The sequence below is a fragment of the Chiloscyllium plagiosum genome, chromosome 35, assembly GCF_004010195.1.
Source record: "Chiloscyllium plagiosum isolate BGI_BamShark_2017 chromosome 35, ASM401019v2, whole genome shotgun sequence".
NCBI lineage: Eukaryota > Metazoa > Chordata > Chondrichthyes > Orectolobiformes > Hemiscylliidae > Chiloscyllium > Chiloscyllium plagiosum.
The window spans coordinates 37,014,838-37,031,086 of NC_057744.1; positions in this window are offsets into that span (position 1 = coordinate 37,014,838).

Genomic DNA, 16,249 nt, shown 5'->3' on the forward strand with positions numbered 1-16,249 from the left:
CACAGCAACACAAACAACCCGAATAGAAAGACTCTGAATCACTTGCTCTAAAAATCCAGAAAGGTGGATCTTCAGGTCATGTTTCACAATGTCCCATTCCACCCTCTGCAAACTTTACACTGCCTTCCTAATTAAAGTGTCATGCTCGTTTGAGCGAGATCTGAGCTGCTGTCTGAGCCCCAGTTGCATGCACCAAAAATCTGCAATGCAGCGAGTCTTCCCTACAAACAGGGAACTGGATTCACATCCTGCACTGGGCACTGGCTACAAGTCTGAAATGCACAGACAAAGCGGTTGTTATTGATATGGGAAAGGATCCAAGGTTCACAGATGTGATGGAGCTGACACGGGAAGAGGGATTGGTTCCCCACAGGACTTGGAGTCCCTCAAGTTCAATTCGAAGCCTGGAAAGTCAACATTTATGGCCAGCGACCGGGTAAGTGCTAGAAGAAACTTGATGAATTTATGTGGGTGGTTCATGTCAGTAAAAGCATCTTCACATGACCCCTGATATCTACTGTATCTCACAGTTCTCAATGTGCCATGTCCCCATCATATATCCGACAGCAGAGAGTCATTGAGTCAAACAGCACAGAGACCCAACTCATCCATGCCAACCAAGTTTCACAAACTAAACTAGTTGAGACACGTCTCAGAGCTTTTGTTAGATTCTCCATCTCTCCATTACCAACCTCCAACTCACTGTCACTCAGCTCCAAATCTCCCGCAGTTACCTCCATCTTAGCCTCACGTACATCCCTCTCTCCCTTGCCTACCTCCAAAGGACAACAGCTCTGACATTGCAGCATTCCTGCAGTAGGTTGTCTTCCATGATTTTGTTCTCAAGTTCTGGAGTGGAACATGATCCTAAAACAGTGTGATTCAGAGGAAAGTGAGCTACAAATTGTGCACAACAATGGACAGTTGGGATGGCATGGTGGCTCGGTGGTTAGCACTGCTGCCTCACAGTGCCAGGGACCCAGGTTTGATTCCACCTTCAGGCGAGTTTGCACATTCTCCTCATGTTTGCGTGATTTTCCTCCAGGGGCTCCAGTTTCCTCCCACAGTCCAATGATATGCAGGTTAGGTGGATTGGCCATGCTGAGTCTCCCATAGTGTCCAGGGATGTGCAGACTGGGTGGATTAGCCACAGTAAATGCTGGGTTACAGGGATTAGGATGGGAGGGTCTAGGTGGGATGGTTTTCGCAGGGTCAGTATGGACTTGATGGGCCGAATGGCCTGATTCCACACTCTGGGGATTCTATGACTCTATGACAAATGACACATCCACTAACATTTTAGCCTCTAGCACCAGGACAAGGTCATGAACAATGGAAAAAGGAAGAGCAGAACTGATCCAGACAGCAGGCATGCCTCCAACCTGTGAGCCTGAAGAACATGACAGTACTGCACAACATTGAGTGACATTGCCAGGATGTTTAGGACCTGCTACATTACTGCTTTATGTATGCACTATGTTTAAAGCAGAGATTGGATGTTTAAAATAAAGATTGATAGGTTTCTGAATGATAATGGTATAAAAGGATTCTGCAGATCTTATGGCTTGAAGGCATTGAAATGTTGAATCAGCCATAAGCATATTAAATGGCAGAAGGGGCTCGCTGAGCCGAATAGCCAGCTCCCATTCTTATGTTCCTACTTCCTAAGTCCCGATGCCATACACTGCAGGAGGATCTCAGAATGAAGTCATGAGATCCATACTTTGGCCATGCTTTTATTAACTGAAAAGTCACCACAGCTCAGGAGAACACCAGCAGTTCTCCAGGCCCTGAAGGCAGCTGAACATGATCACATCTTTAATATGCAGAACAAATGGTGAGCAGGAAGGGCAGGGCAGCTCCAACAATGCAGCTTGCATGTGGTTTACAGATATGTTCAACTGTCTGTCATTCTCAAGGAGAAAGCAGACATTCTGGTTATTACATCAACAGACTGTTTTTGGATGCTCCAGAAACGTAACTTCTGCATTTAACATTTGGTTTGAGACATGTCACAGGGACGGAGTAAACAAACATTGTGGATGACGGACTATTTATATTTAGATTATTGCTTAGAGTCGTTCATAAACCTGCTGTCCTAAGAATGTTAAAGCATTGAACAACTCCAACTCTAAAATCTTGGAAAATAGATGTATGACGTGATAAATAAAGTTGTTTACATAGATAATTATTTTCAAACTCGGCTTTGACAAGTGCTAAGCAGTTATTAAAACAATTAGAAAAGCAAACAAAATAAAAGTTACACTTGTTTGAAGTTTAATTTAGCTCCTTTACTGGATGCATGGTTGAACAGAATGATATAAATTACCACATTAACAGCTGAATTTAATGGAATAGAAATTTATTGTCATGTGCACTTCTACAAGAAAAATATAATGCAAGGTTTTATAAGTCACCCCGCCACAGTGCCTACATCAATGACAGAAGTCATACATAATAATAAAAAGAAGCAAAATTAAGTTAATCATAGTTCCGTTTACTCCGCCTGGTCTCAGGGAAAGCTGATTAAGGAATGATGCAGTCGGGGCGAGACCACAACTCCGGGACAAGACCACAATTCCAGGATGAGACTGTAATTTGGGGATGAGACTGTCATCGCGAGACAAGATCGCCATTCCGGGACGAGACCGTAAATCCAGAATGAGACCGCAATTCCAGGATGAGACCTTCATCCGGAGACAAGACTGCCATTCTGGGACAAGACCGGCATGCTGGGACACTGGGCTGGAAGCCTCCGCTGAAGAAGATTACCATACCAGGTCAAGACCCCCACTCCTGGATGAGATTGCCTCTGGAATACCTGGAAGCCAAAGACAAAGAAGACCTTCACACAGGAAGAGAACTGTACACCAGAACAAGACTGTCATACCAGGAGACCACTACATTGTGCCGAGACCACCATTTCTTCTTCTGGCACCTGGGGCCCAGCTGTGGACCTGGACCCTCGGCCCAGCTTGCTAGTCCAGATTGGGAGTGTCAGCCTGGGACCTGCTCTTTGCTCACTGGGAGACCCCAGCCTGGGATGGAAGCTGTTTCCAGCTCATCCTACTGTTGCTGCCACAGGAGGCCTCCTCCTTCACTGACCGCTCTCCAGGTGTGAAAGAAAAGAAAACAAAGAAAAAAGAAAGAGAAAAGAAAAAGCACTAAACTAAAAAGAAGAAAAAAAAAGAGAGCTGACGGGAGAGGACGAGTCTGGGGATCAACACCCCTACTCTATCACCAGTGATGCTCATGCCTGAATTCCTTGAGGAGATTGGAAAGATTGGATAAACTGTGAAAGAAGACCCGACATCTTTAACAAGCAGAATACAACTTCATGTGTATGTAAATTCATGTTTATCTTTCAGTCTTCAGTTCTGATGAAGGATACTGTTATAAAAATTTAGTCATATATTTCATGGTACAGAAAAGATATGCCAGAGTTACAATGTGGACTAAGCCATACCACAGAAGATCCAAAATACCCACTAATTGGAATGAGGGAACTGATGATTGATTTGATCCACATTAGTTGAAAGTTAGAGTCCAATCAGCAATCTAATAACAGCAAGGGAAAGAGTTGTTCATGAACCTGTTGGTGCATCTGTTGAAGCTTCTGTATCTTCTGCCTGACTGAACAGGTTGTGAGAGATCATTACCAGGGTGGGAGGGGTCTTTGACAATGTTGGCAGCCTTTCCATGGCAATGAGAAGTGGAAATGGAGTCTGTGGATGGGAGGTTAGCTTCTGTCATGGTCTGGGCTGTGCACACAACCTCCTGTAGCTTCTTATGGTCCTGGGTGGAGCAATCGCTGTACTAGGATATCGTGTACCTGAACCACGTGCTTTCTATAGTGCAGCTGTAAAAGTTGGAGAGGGTCTGTGGGGACATGCCAAATTTCCTAAGCCACCTGAGGATTAGGAGGTGTTGTGTGCCTTCTTGACCGTTGCATCTATGTGGGAGGTCCAGGACAGGTTGTCAACTATTGTCACTCCATGGAACTTGACCTTCTTCCCCCCTTTCAACCTCAGTTCCGTTGATGTAGATGGAGGTGTGTCCTCCTCCTTTATTCCTGAAGTCAATGATCATTCTTTTGTTTTGCCAACGCTGAGAGAGAGGTTGTTCTTATTGCACCAGGTCACCAAGCTCTCCATCTCCTTTCTGTATTCTAACTTGTCATTGTTAGATACCCAACCTGCCACGGTCATGTCATCAGCAAACTTGTAGATGGTGTTCATTTGGAATTTGACAACACAGTCATGGGTGTACCAGGTTACAGAAGGAGGCTGAGGAAGCATCCTTGGCGAGCTCGAGTGTTGAGGAGGTACAGTTACCTATCTTCACTGATTGCGGTCTGTGGGTCAGGAAGCTGAGGATCCAGTTGCAGAGGACAGAGCTGACACCAAGATCATGGAGTTTTGAGATCAGTATGGAAGGAAATATGGTGTTGAAGGCAGAGTTGTAGTCAATGAATAGGAGAATGGCATAGGTGCTCTTGATATCCGGATGTTACAGAGGTAGTGTAGGGCTAGGGAAATGGTGAGTGCTGTGGACTTGTTACAACAGTAGGCAAACTGTAGGGGATCGAGGCAGGCTGGAAGACTGGGGTTGATGTGGGTTATGACCAGCCTGTAAAAGCACTTCATAATTATGGAGGTCAGGCCACTTGTCAGTAGTCATTAAGGCATGTTGCACGTGCTTTCTTTGGTACTGGAATGATGGTGGTCTTCATGAAGCAGGTAGGGACTCCGGCTTGTAGGAGGGAGAGGCTGAAGATGTCGGTGAATACCTCTGCCAGCTGCTCTGCACAGGATCAGAGTGCGTGACCAGGGATTCAGTCTGGGCCTGTCACTATCCTTGGGTTGACTCTCAGGAAGACAAATCTGAAGTCCGCAGCAGTGACCGAGGGAACAGGTGTGTCTGGGGTGGTGTCGGGTCAGGTGACACAGTGACACTAGCATTTTGCTCAAACTGAGTAAACAAAGCATTGAGTGCATCAGGGGGGTACGTGCTTTTGTCTGCTATCTTGTTATACTTCAATTTGTATCCTGTTTTGTCGTGTAGGCCTTACCACAGGCCGCAGGTGTCCATATGGTTGGTTTGGGCCTCTAACTTAGTCCATTTTTGTGTCTTGGCACCCCTGATGGCTTTGAGCATATCATGTCTGGATTTCCTGTATAGGTCTGGGTCATCACACTTCAATGCTGCATGCTTGGTCTCCAGTAGGCAATGGATTTTTCAATTCATTCAAGGTTTCCAGTTGGGGAAGACCTGGATTGACTTATTTGATACGCAGTCTTCTATGCATTTGCTCATGAAGTACATGACTGTGGTGGCATACTGAATATGTTCCAAGTATTCAAGTAGTCCCAGAGAAACTCTTCTGCTGCTTTAGACCAGCATTGTGCTATTTTCTGTGAAGGATCCTTCACAGCCCTTCCCACGATCCAGCCCAAGCTTTGTACCGCTATATGGATGACAAACTAGAAGAAACCCACAAACACATAAACAACATCTTGACCCGGTATAAAGTTCACCAAAGGGGAAGAGAACAATAACCTTCTTGGACTTCCCTCCTTGGACTTCATGGAAAGCCAATGGAGTGCTGCAGACCAGTGTCTACAGGAAAGTCACACACACAGAACAGATACAGAGTGCAACCATCCCAACACCCACAAACAGAACTGCAACAAGACATTATTCAAATGAGCTACAACACATCGCAAAACCTTGGAACTATGTGAAGCTGAGGAGAGACACCCATAGAATTTATTCAGGAACAACGGGTACCCGATAAGCACAGTCAACCAATTCCTGCACAACAGACCCAAACAGAAAGACACAACACACCCAGAGACTCTAGCCACCCTTCCGTACATCAAAAACACTTCAGAGATGATCACCAGACTAATCCGGCTTGAGATTTCGTCATATCTCAAAAACCCATTGCCACACTAAAACAACTACTGATGAAGTTAAAGGACCCTGTACTCGTAGCCAGCAATGAACATGATATAGAAAATACTGTGTTAAGACTGCAACAAACATTACATTGGACAGATGGGCAGGAAGCTAGCCACCAGGATACCAGAGCACCAATAGCCACCAAAAAACATGACCAACTTTCACTGGTATCCATACTCACAGACAAAGAGGAACATCAGTTCGACTGGGACAGTACATCCAGCCTGGGACAGGCCAAACAGAGACACGGGTGGGAATTCCTAAAAGCCTGGCATTCAAACTGGAACTCCATGAACAAATGTACAGATTCGGACCCCATTTACCAACCTCTCAGAAACAGAACCAGAAATGATAACACCCACCACCACAAACCAAGACCGATAAATAGCAAATGGGACAAGGCACCAACACCTCACCGGAGATTCACTGATGATATTACCTAGCATGGTGACAAAACATCTCAGCGAGCAAACCACCAACCCAATCTACAACCTGAGCTACAAACCTTCTCCAAAATCTCAAAGGATCCACCTGTTTCAGCTTCAGCTTCTGTCTGTAAGTGGGGAGGAGGAACACAGTGTTGTGATCTGAATTTCCAAAGGGTAGACAGAGTATGGAGCGGTAGTGTCTTTGATGGTTATGCAGCAATGGGTCTAGGCTGTTTGATCCCTTGGTGGGATGTGTTGGTGGTATTTTGGTAGCACCCTCTTGAGATCAGCTTGGTTGAAGTCACCAGCCATGATGAGTAAGACCTCAGGGAATTTTGTCTCCAGAGCATTTGTGGTGGTGTAAATTTTATCCAGGGCATTCTTCACATCTGCCTGGGCTTGTATGTATACTGCACAGTGAACCTGTGCAGCAGGGTGGAGGGAGAACATTTCACTGTAAGCTATTCTCAGACCAGGGAGCAGTGGCTCACCAGGGTCACCGTGTCTGAGCACCAACAGATATGGTGTTGATCTGCCCTTTGCCTTACTCGAGGACACTGTGCAGTCCATGTGATGTATGGAGCACTCGTCAGCTTACAAGGCACAGTCAGGTATTGCAGGAGTGAGCCATGTCTCCGTAAAACAGAGCATACAGCAGTCTCTCAGTTCCCTCTGGAAGGTAAGTCTAATTCTGACTGCGTCCATTTTGTGTTCGATAGCTTGCACATTTGTGTGCAGAATGCAGGGGAGGGGGACTTGAAACTGCATTGTTTCAATCTCACCTGCAGGTCAGCGCATCTTCCCTGTTTTCTTTTAGGATACCTGCATCTGGATGGTCCTGGGAGTTGATGTGCGAACCTGCTGCTCTGGAAGGTAGGTGAGTCGGTTCAGGACAGACTGGGCCTCACCTTGGGCAGAATGCTATGAAGATGGAGTTTGGGCTTGGGCTGGTCTGGTCTCCTTGGGAATGGGTCTCAGCGGTAGGTTTCCTGCTCCTGTCTGTGCTGGGTGTCAATGGTGCAAGTCTGCTCCTCTCGAAGGTAAGTGAGTCAGTTTGGGACGGGCTGGGCCTCCTCGGTGTTGAGTAACCATGGAATTGGGGACCGGACCTGGAACAGGTCAGGTCTCCTCAGGGCTGCTTCATTGCAGGTCCAGGGTTAGGTCCTGGACTGTTTGGGCCGCTGCAGGGCCAGGGTTAGGTCCTGGGCTGGTAGAGCCTTCATGGGCTTGCGCTGTTGTCAATTCTGATTTTGTTTCACATTGACATCAGGTCAAGGGTCAGATCTTGGTTCTGGGGATCCTCATGGGACCACAGGTTTGCCTTGGGCCTGCGAATCCAGCATCGGTAATACTCAGGTCTGGACATTTGTAGGATTCTCAAACCTGTAATTAGATTTAAAAGAATATTATCAGTAATTTTTGCAGAAGTAGAATGTAGGTTTAAAAGTGTGGAATGGTTATAAGAAATGTTAGAATGCAATCTGCTGAATGGAACTCACAAAGAGTTGCCCAGTGGCAGTGCTATCTTGACCACCAGGCCTGGGGTGCAGATTTCAAACCTATAGCCATCTGGCAGAAAGAACAGTCCAAATTCTGAAGGCAGGCTGAAAGGAATAGCCTACAGCTTCACTAGATACCAAACGGTTCGGTTCCTATTTGACAATAGGAACACGCCTGATGCAACCACAGGGATAGCTCCCGCAGAGTTGCTAATGGGAAGAAACCTTCACACTGGGTTAAATCTCATATTCCCAGACCTGGGGGAAGAGTGAAACGGCATCAGGAGCACCAATGCTGGACAGAAAATTCCTTTAAACGAGAGAAAGGCAGTTTACTTCCGGGAAAGAGGTTCGGTGTTGGAACAATGGAAATGGGTAAGAGGCATGGTCAACACGAGGTCAGGTCCTGAGACATACAAAGCTCAGGTGGTCCTGAACAAGCATGTGAATCACATGAAAGCTGCAACCTCATGAACATGGCAGGATCAAAACATATCCAGTCCCTCAGAAAATCAAGCAAGGCTGTCAGACACAGTGGATTCACACCCTCCACCCAGTGTTGAATAAACCTCTGAGGACAAGATGGACACGGCAGATGTTGTAGCCTCGATGCCGTTGCTGCCTGAAGAAGATGAGTTTTAGCTGAGATGCTCTGGGCACAAGAGGAGGATCCCATGTGTTCAAACAGCCCTGCCTGAGGTTCTGAGGGGCTGGGTATGTTTTGCTCCCACCCCGTTTGGGAAGTTGCAGCTTTCATGTGATCCACATGTTTGTTCAGGACCACCTCACCTACCTGAACTTTGTACATCACCGATCCTGACCTCACGTCAACCTCGAGGAGAAAGTGAGGTTTGCAGACGCTGGAGATCAAAGCTGAAACTTTATTGCTGGAACAGCACAGCAGGTCAGGCAGCATCTAGGGAACAGAAGATTCGACGTTTCGGGCACATGCCCTTCTTCAGGAATGAGCAGAGAGTGTTCAGCAGGAGAAGATAAAAGGTAGGGAGGAGGGACTTGGAGGAGGGGCGTTGGAAATGTGATAGGTGGAAAGAGGATCCCTCCAGCCCGGCACCGCCTTCCTGACCTGCAGTCTTCTTCTTGACCTCTCCGCCTCCACCCTACTCCGACCTATCACCTTCACCTTGACCTCTTTCCACCTATCACATTTCCAACGCCCCTCCTCCAAGTCCCTCCTCCCTACCTTTTATCTTCTCCTGCTGAACACTCTCTGCTCATTCCTGAAGAAGGGCATGTGCCCGAAACGTCGAATCTTCTGTTCCCTAGATGCTGCCTGACCTGCTGTGCTGTTCCAGCAATAAAGTTTCAGCTCACGTCAACCTCGCCTCTTGCCCATGCAAGGCCATTCCCATGGTCTCGACACCAAACTTCATGCTCTGAAGTAAACTGTCTCTCTCACTCAGAGGATTTTTGTGTCTGGTATTTGCATTCCTGATGCCATTTTATGTCAAATACCACTTTTATTATAATCCTCATAAGGATCAACAATACTTTTTAAAAGGAGGTATGTATTTTTCAGTGACCAACTCAAATTATCACAAAAGGTTTTACGTTTTAAGACTTTTACAAAAGCTTCCAATTCTTTTGAGACCCCAAAGGTTTCTGCTCAAAATTAAACCTAAACAGTAAAAAAAAATTGAAAGGCGAGTCTGTGAGAGCTGGCCCCACCTCCCAGACAGCTTCTAATGATTCCAACTTTTAAAAAAAACCCAAGGCCTCACAACTTCTTTACTTTCTTAGAGACAGCTCAGCACCTCTGCCTTATAACCTATCTTCAAAAAATACCAAGACAAAATAACCTCTAAAAGTGACAGCATTGTCACACTCTTAACTTGAAACTCTAACTCCTCCACTATTAATAGGAATCCCTTTCTCCTTGTTTTACTGAGGTGAACTTTCAAACAAAGCCATAATCTCTCACCCCATTGAGTCTTAGCCAGAGAGATGTACAGCATGGAAACAGACCATTCGGTCCAACCCATCCATGCCAACCCAATCTAGTCCCACCTGCCAGCGCCCGGCCCAAATCCCTCCAAAACCTTCTTATTCATATACCCATCCAAATGCCTCTTAAATGTTGCAATTGTACCAGCCTTCACCACTTCCTCTGGCAGCTCATTCCATACACATACCACCCTCTGCATGAAAAAGTTGTCCCTTAGGTCTCTTTTATACCTTTCCCCTCTCACCCTAACCTATGCCCTCTACTTCTGGACTCCCCCACCCCAGGGAAAAGACTTTGGTTATTTACCCTATTCTGACCAATAAAGGAAAGCATACCAATCGCCTTCTTCACTATCCTATCTAACTGCAACTCTACTTTCAAGGAGCTATGAACCTGCACTCCAAGGTCTCGTTGTTCAGCAACACTCCCTAGGACCTTACCATTAAGTGTATAAGTCCTGCTAAGTTTTGCTTTCCCAAAATGCAGCACCTCGCATTTATCTGAATTAAACTCCATCTGCAACTTCTCAACCCATTGGTCCATCTGGTCCAGATCCTGTTGTAATCTGAGGTAACCCTCTTCGCTGTCCACTGCACCTCCAATTTTGGTGTCATCTGCAAACTTACTAACTTACCTCTTATGCTCGCATCAAAATCATTTATGTAAATGACAAAAGGTAGAGGACCCAGCACTGATCCTTGTGGCACACCACTGGTTCAACGGATTCTGCATTGTAAATTTCTATCTTGTGATTCTATGCATTTGAACTTTACATAATTCATATTTTCCCCCACCATAGCTGTTCCCCTTACCTTGGAGACTTCAATTCATTTACTCCTTCTACATATACGTTCTGAGAAATGCAATTCTTGTTTGTGTAATTTCTAGGAATTTAACCCACTGATGGCCTATTATCATTCCAGTAATCTGAGACTACATTCCCTCCAGGGTTACCATCCCCTTCACTAAAGTCTCATGCCCAGATTTATTCACAATACACCAGGTGAAATCTAACCACATTTACTTAAATTAAATTTGCCAAAGCATTTCCCAGTCACTTAAGCTATCAATATATTTCTTTATAATTAAGCTTCTAACAAGACTCTTAGTAATTATTTTTTTCATTCATGGAACGTGGGTCAGTATTTGTTGCCTGTCCTTTATTGCCACGGAGAAGGTGGTGATGAGCTGCCTTCTTGAACCAATGCAATCCGTGATATGTAAGGATTGCTGTTCAAAAGGGTATTCCAGGATTTTGATCCCACGACAGTGAAGGTTTGGTGATACATTGCAAAGTCGAAGAGTGTGATGCTAGAAAAGCACAGCTGGTCAGGCAGCATCCAAGGAGCAGGAGAATCAATGTTTTGATTATAAGCTTTTCAGGAATTCGTGATGACCGGCTGTGCTTTTCCAGCACCATACTCTTTGACTCTGATCTCCAGCATCTGCAGACCTCAATTCCTCCTGATACATTCCCAAATCAGGAAAGTTTGTGGTTTGCAGGGAAACTCCAGCTGGTGATGTTTCTGTGTATGTACTGTACTCCTTTTGTTCTTCCATATGCTGGTGATTGTGTGTTTCGAAGTAGCAGCAGAAAGAGCTTTGGTGAGCTGTTGCCTCCAACCTGTCGACAGTACACGCTGCTGTCACTGTGGGCTAGTGGCAGAGACGGAATGTTTAATGTAAAGGATGGAGAATCAATCAGGAAGCTGCTTTCTCATAAATGGTAAAAGAAAGAAAAATGACTGGCATTTGTGTAGTGCTTTTCATGACCAACAGATGTCTCAAAATGCTCTATAACATTTAAGGTACATTTGAAGTGCAATCAATGTTGCATCATTGAGACAGAGGCAGCCAAAATGTGCAAGCTGCCACAAGCAACGATGCAATAATGACCAATTAAACCCTTCTGCTGTGATGCTGCTCAAGGAGTGAATAATGTCCCAGACATTATTGCATCTGAAGAAAGGTCACTGGACCCAAAACATTAACTCCGATTTCGCTCTGCAGGCGCTGCCAGACGTGCTGAGCTTTTCTAGCTATTTCTGTTTTTGTGATAACCTATTTTCTATTCCTTGAACTGGTCCTTTTGAATGTTATGCATCAACCTGAGCAAGTTGTTGGGCTCCGAAAGATGATACCTCTGACAGTGTAACACTCCCTCAAAAGTGCACTGGGTGTCAGCGTTGGATTTTTTGCATTCAAGGAGAACTTGAATTTGGAATTTTGTTATTCGGAAACAGACTTGTTACTAATGCAGCAATAGCTGGCAGTTAGCAAACTGCTTTTTGCAACTGCAATCATCCAGGCAACTGAAGAGTATTTTATCACAGTCTTGACTTGTACCTTGTAGTGCACAACCTCTGACCTATTCTTGCAGCCATAGTATTTAAATGGTGGATCCAGTTCAGCTTCAGGTCAATGGTAACCCCCAGCATGCAGATAGTAGGAGATTCAGCAACTGTGAGGCCATTAAATGCCAAGTGAAGATAGTCCAATTCTTTTTCATTGAAGATGGCTTTTGCTTGGCCATCTAATCATTGAGTCTTTGGTAAATTGGGATATGTGAATTTCTAATACATCATCAAAGAGAAATACAGTAAGAAGTTGAGGGTCCAACACAGTTCCTTGAAGCATTTCAGCACTCACATGCTGCCAGTTAGAGTGCATGGCCCATTATCCCATTGACTGATGCTTAACTAATTCCTTAACCAGGGCAATGATTTATTTTCATTTTCATGGGCTTCAATTCTAGCTAGATTTATTTTTATGAAGAACCTTCCTTAACCTTCCTTAACCATAGCGTGTAGCAATTTTCCAACAACATATGTTCGACTAACTGGTCTCTAACTCTTTGGTTTACCTTACTTACATTTCTTAAACAGTGGTGGCATATGTAAATATAATGAATGGCTTCTGAACAGCAAGAAATTTACAAGACTTTAAAAAAGTTTTCTGCAATGTTCTCACCCACTTCCTTTAAAATCCTCAGTAGGAACCATCTGGTCTTGGAACTGTCACTCTTGAATTCCATTATTTCCTCATTAAGCCCTTACAAACATGAAGTCGGATTTGATTATATTATAATTCCTATTAGAAAAATGTTCACCCCTCATTACACTGTTAATGAAATGTATCTCATCGCTCATCAGTAAATCTCACGTGATCTCAAGCAGCACAAGGACTGACGATGGAATGGAAAATAGGTGCCTTCGGTTTTGGAGTAGATACAGAGTTGGGATTATTTTCAGGGTCAAACATGACGCCAAGAAGCGGAACAATCTGGTTAGATTTCAGGCAATGGCCAGGTGGAAGGATTGTCGGTGGTGAGGGAACAGAATTTATGACAAGTCTTAAAATATTTCCAATTATTAGGAGGGAAATTTTGCTCATCCAGTCCAATAAGTAGTCTGATCTCCAAAACAATAGATGGGTGAGGAGAAGTGATGCTGGGGTGAAAAGCAAAACTGAGACTGTTCACAGATGATATCACAAAGGCAGAGAGTGCAGGTGAGAAATAGAGATGGACAAGGATGGGTGCTTTGGGATCTCGACTTAGTAATGTGGGAGAAATGTCATTGCAATGGAATGGCAGGCTAGAGAAAACAACGTAAGAGATTATTTGTGCAGGAAGTGTATTATTCCTGTGTTTGTTGCCTCTGTGCTAGAATGCGCTGGTTTCAAGTCCCACTCCAGGAATTGATGGCCACAGAGGAATTGTTTACAATGTGGTTTAATGGGTTGTAATTGAGACTGTAAATTCTTCCAATGTGCCACTTCATTCTTCAAGAAAAGAATGTGGAGATATATGGACCAAAGTTACTTGATCATTTCAGGAGCAAATTGCTGCAGGGTGCTGGAATCTGTACCGAAACAAAAAATGGTGGAAATCACCGCACATCAGGCAGCATCCTGAAGAGGCATCCGGACTCAAAGCTTGCTCTCTCTCCACAGATGCTGCCTGACCTGCTGTGATTTCCAGTACGTTTTGCTTTCAGTACTGGATCATTTTGTTTGGGATTTAGTGTTGGCTTGTATATTTATAACATGTGAAGGTGAAGTGGAGAGAAGGAAAACAAGTTGGTGGTGGTCCTTGTCAGACAACCCAGAAGGAATATAGTGGTTGAGTGACTGGAGTTCTGACTTCATTGAAGCATTCCTCAATGAGCTGCTTTCTGAGAGCTCGGGTGGATTATGAGTCGGATAAATGTTAATTCTCAACCACTCCACTATCCTGCAGCTGTGGTGTCTTGCTGCTTGCTCCAATCCTTCTCTTTCCTCAAAGGCATATTAACTGAACCATTCTTAAAGGAATGCAGGAACAGAGAGGTCTAGGGGTTCATGTGCACAATTCTCTGAAGGCAGCAGGACAGTGTTGTTCAACAATCATATGGAATTCTTGGCTTTCTGAACGAAATATAAAAATGGGGAGTTGTGTGAAAATGTTATTAAATCAGGCCCGAGCTGGAATATTATGTTCAATTTTAAACACCACACTTTACAAAGGATGTTAAACCCTTGAAAGGTTTGCACTAAGAGGTTTACTGGCCTGATAACCAGAGAATAGGGACTCCAGTTAAAGTGAGAGCCTAGAGAAACTGGAATTGTTATTGGAGCAGCAGAGGTTCAAGGGAGATTTGAGACAGGTGTTTAAAGTCATGAAGGGCACATATACAGTCAATAAGGAGAAATTATTATACGTGGCTGAAGTTGAAGGGAGGCTGAACAGGCTGGGGCTGTTTTCTCATGGAGCAACAGAGGCTGAGGGGTGACCTTATAGAGGTTTACAAAATCATGAGGGGCATGGATAGGATAAATAGACAAAGTCTTTTCCCTGGGGTGGGGGAGTTCAGAACTAGAGGGCATAGGTTTAGGGTGAGAGGGGAAAGATATAAAAGAAACCTAAGGGGCAACTTTTTCACGCAGAGGGTGGTACATGAATGGAATGAGCCGCCAGAGGATGTGGTGGAGGTTGGTACAATTGCAATATTTAAAAAGCATTTGGATGGGTATATGAATGGGTTTGGAGGGATATGGGCCGGGTGCTGGTAGATGGGACTAGATTGGGTTGGGATATCTAGTCGGCATGGACGGGTTGGACAGGTCTGTTTCCATGCTGTACATCTCTATGATTCTATGACACAAATTTAAGTTGATTGACAAAAGAATCAGAGGTGAGGAAAAATATCTACAGAGCAAGCTGTCATAATTTGGGGTCCACCATCACTTCCACCCCCACCATAATTTGGGGGTGGAAGTGGACTCAAGATTTGATTTGATTTAATTATTGTCATGTTTATCTTATTACAAAATAGAGTGGAAAGTGTTGTATAGTGTTGTGGCTTTCCAGCTCCATCTTTAAAACACAATAATAAATCAAAACATAGAATATGAAGGCAAAAAGATGAATAAATAAATCGTGTTTATTTACAGTCCATGTTAAGTGCTCCAAAATGAGCCATGGGGCTGAGTTCCCTTCACCATGCCACAGCGCTGGAATGAAAGTGGCCACTCTTCGGTGCTATCTCACCTCCACTGACACCCTCGCTGCTGAGTCTTCACTGGACCCCTCGCCAATGCAGACCTTATCATGGCGTCAGGTACCTCACTGACCCAAACACGACTATGCCACTGTGCATCCACTTCAGACCCACCTCACCGATGTAGCCGCGGCTGATGTCGTTGGGTCTCATTTGGGCCAGAACTTGCCTCCACCTAATTATTCCATGAATTTGCTCTGGACGCAGACACTACCGGGAACCCAAACTCACCTCTGACGCCGCTGCCTCAAGTTCATGCTGCTGGATCTACTCGAGTCTGTGCTTCTGGGTGTACTTGAGTCTGTGCTTCTGGATCTACTTGAATCCACGCTGCTGGGCCTACGCAAGTCTGTGCTGCTGGGTCTGTTAAAGTACCTATTCGAGACAGCTGAGGGAATCCCTGGTGGACTCAACCTGTAAGCCTCTCTTGATTCGTCCTGGAGATCATACTCTGTGGTAGTCTGGAATATAAAACTTATACAGTTCAGTTTAAATTATTATCTTTGTTTACCAATGGCATCAATGTTACACTATAACATAGATACCTACAAGCCAGGCTTGAGCTAAGGTTTTAAAACCATTAGCAGTGTAGCAACGCCAGCTCTTACCCCTAAGAGCTCTCCCAGGCTACTCCCCTTATTGCTGCAAACAAGCTGTCTTTACACAGAAATTGATATTAAAATTACAAAAGTGCCACATACCCTTAATCAGATAAGCATCAATAAAATGGCAAATGTTTGTGGAGGAAGAGAAACTCATAGACAGGTCTGAGTACACTTGACTAATTAGCCACATGCACATCAAAGTGGGAAACCCTGATCAAGCCAGGCCAAATGACTGATTGCTTTGGCTAGG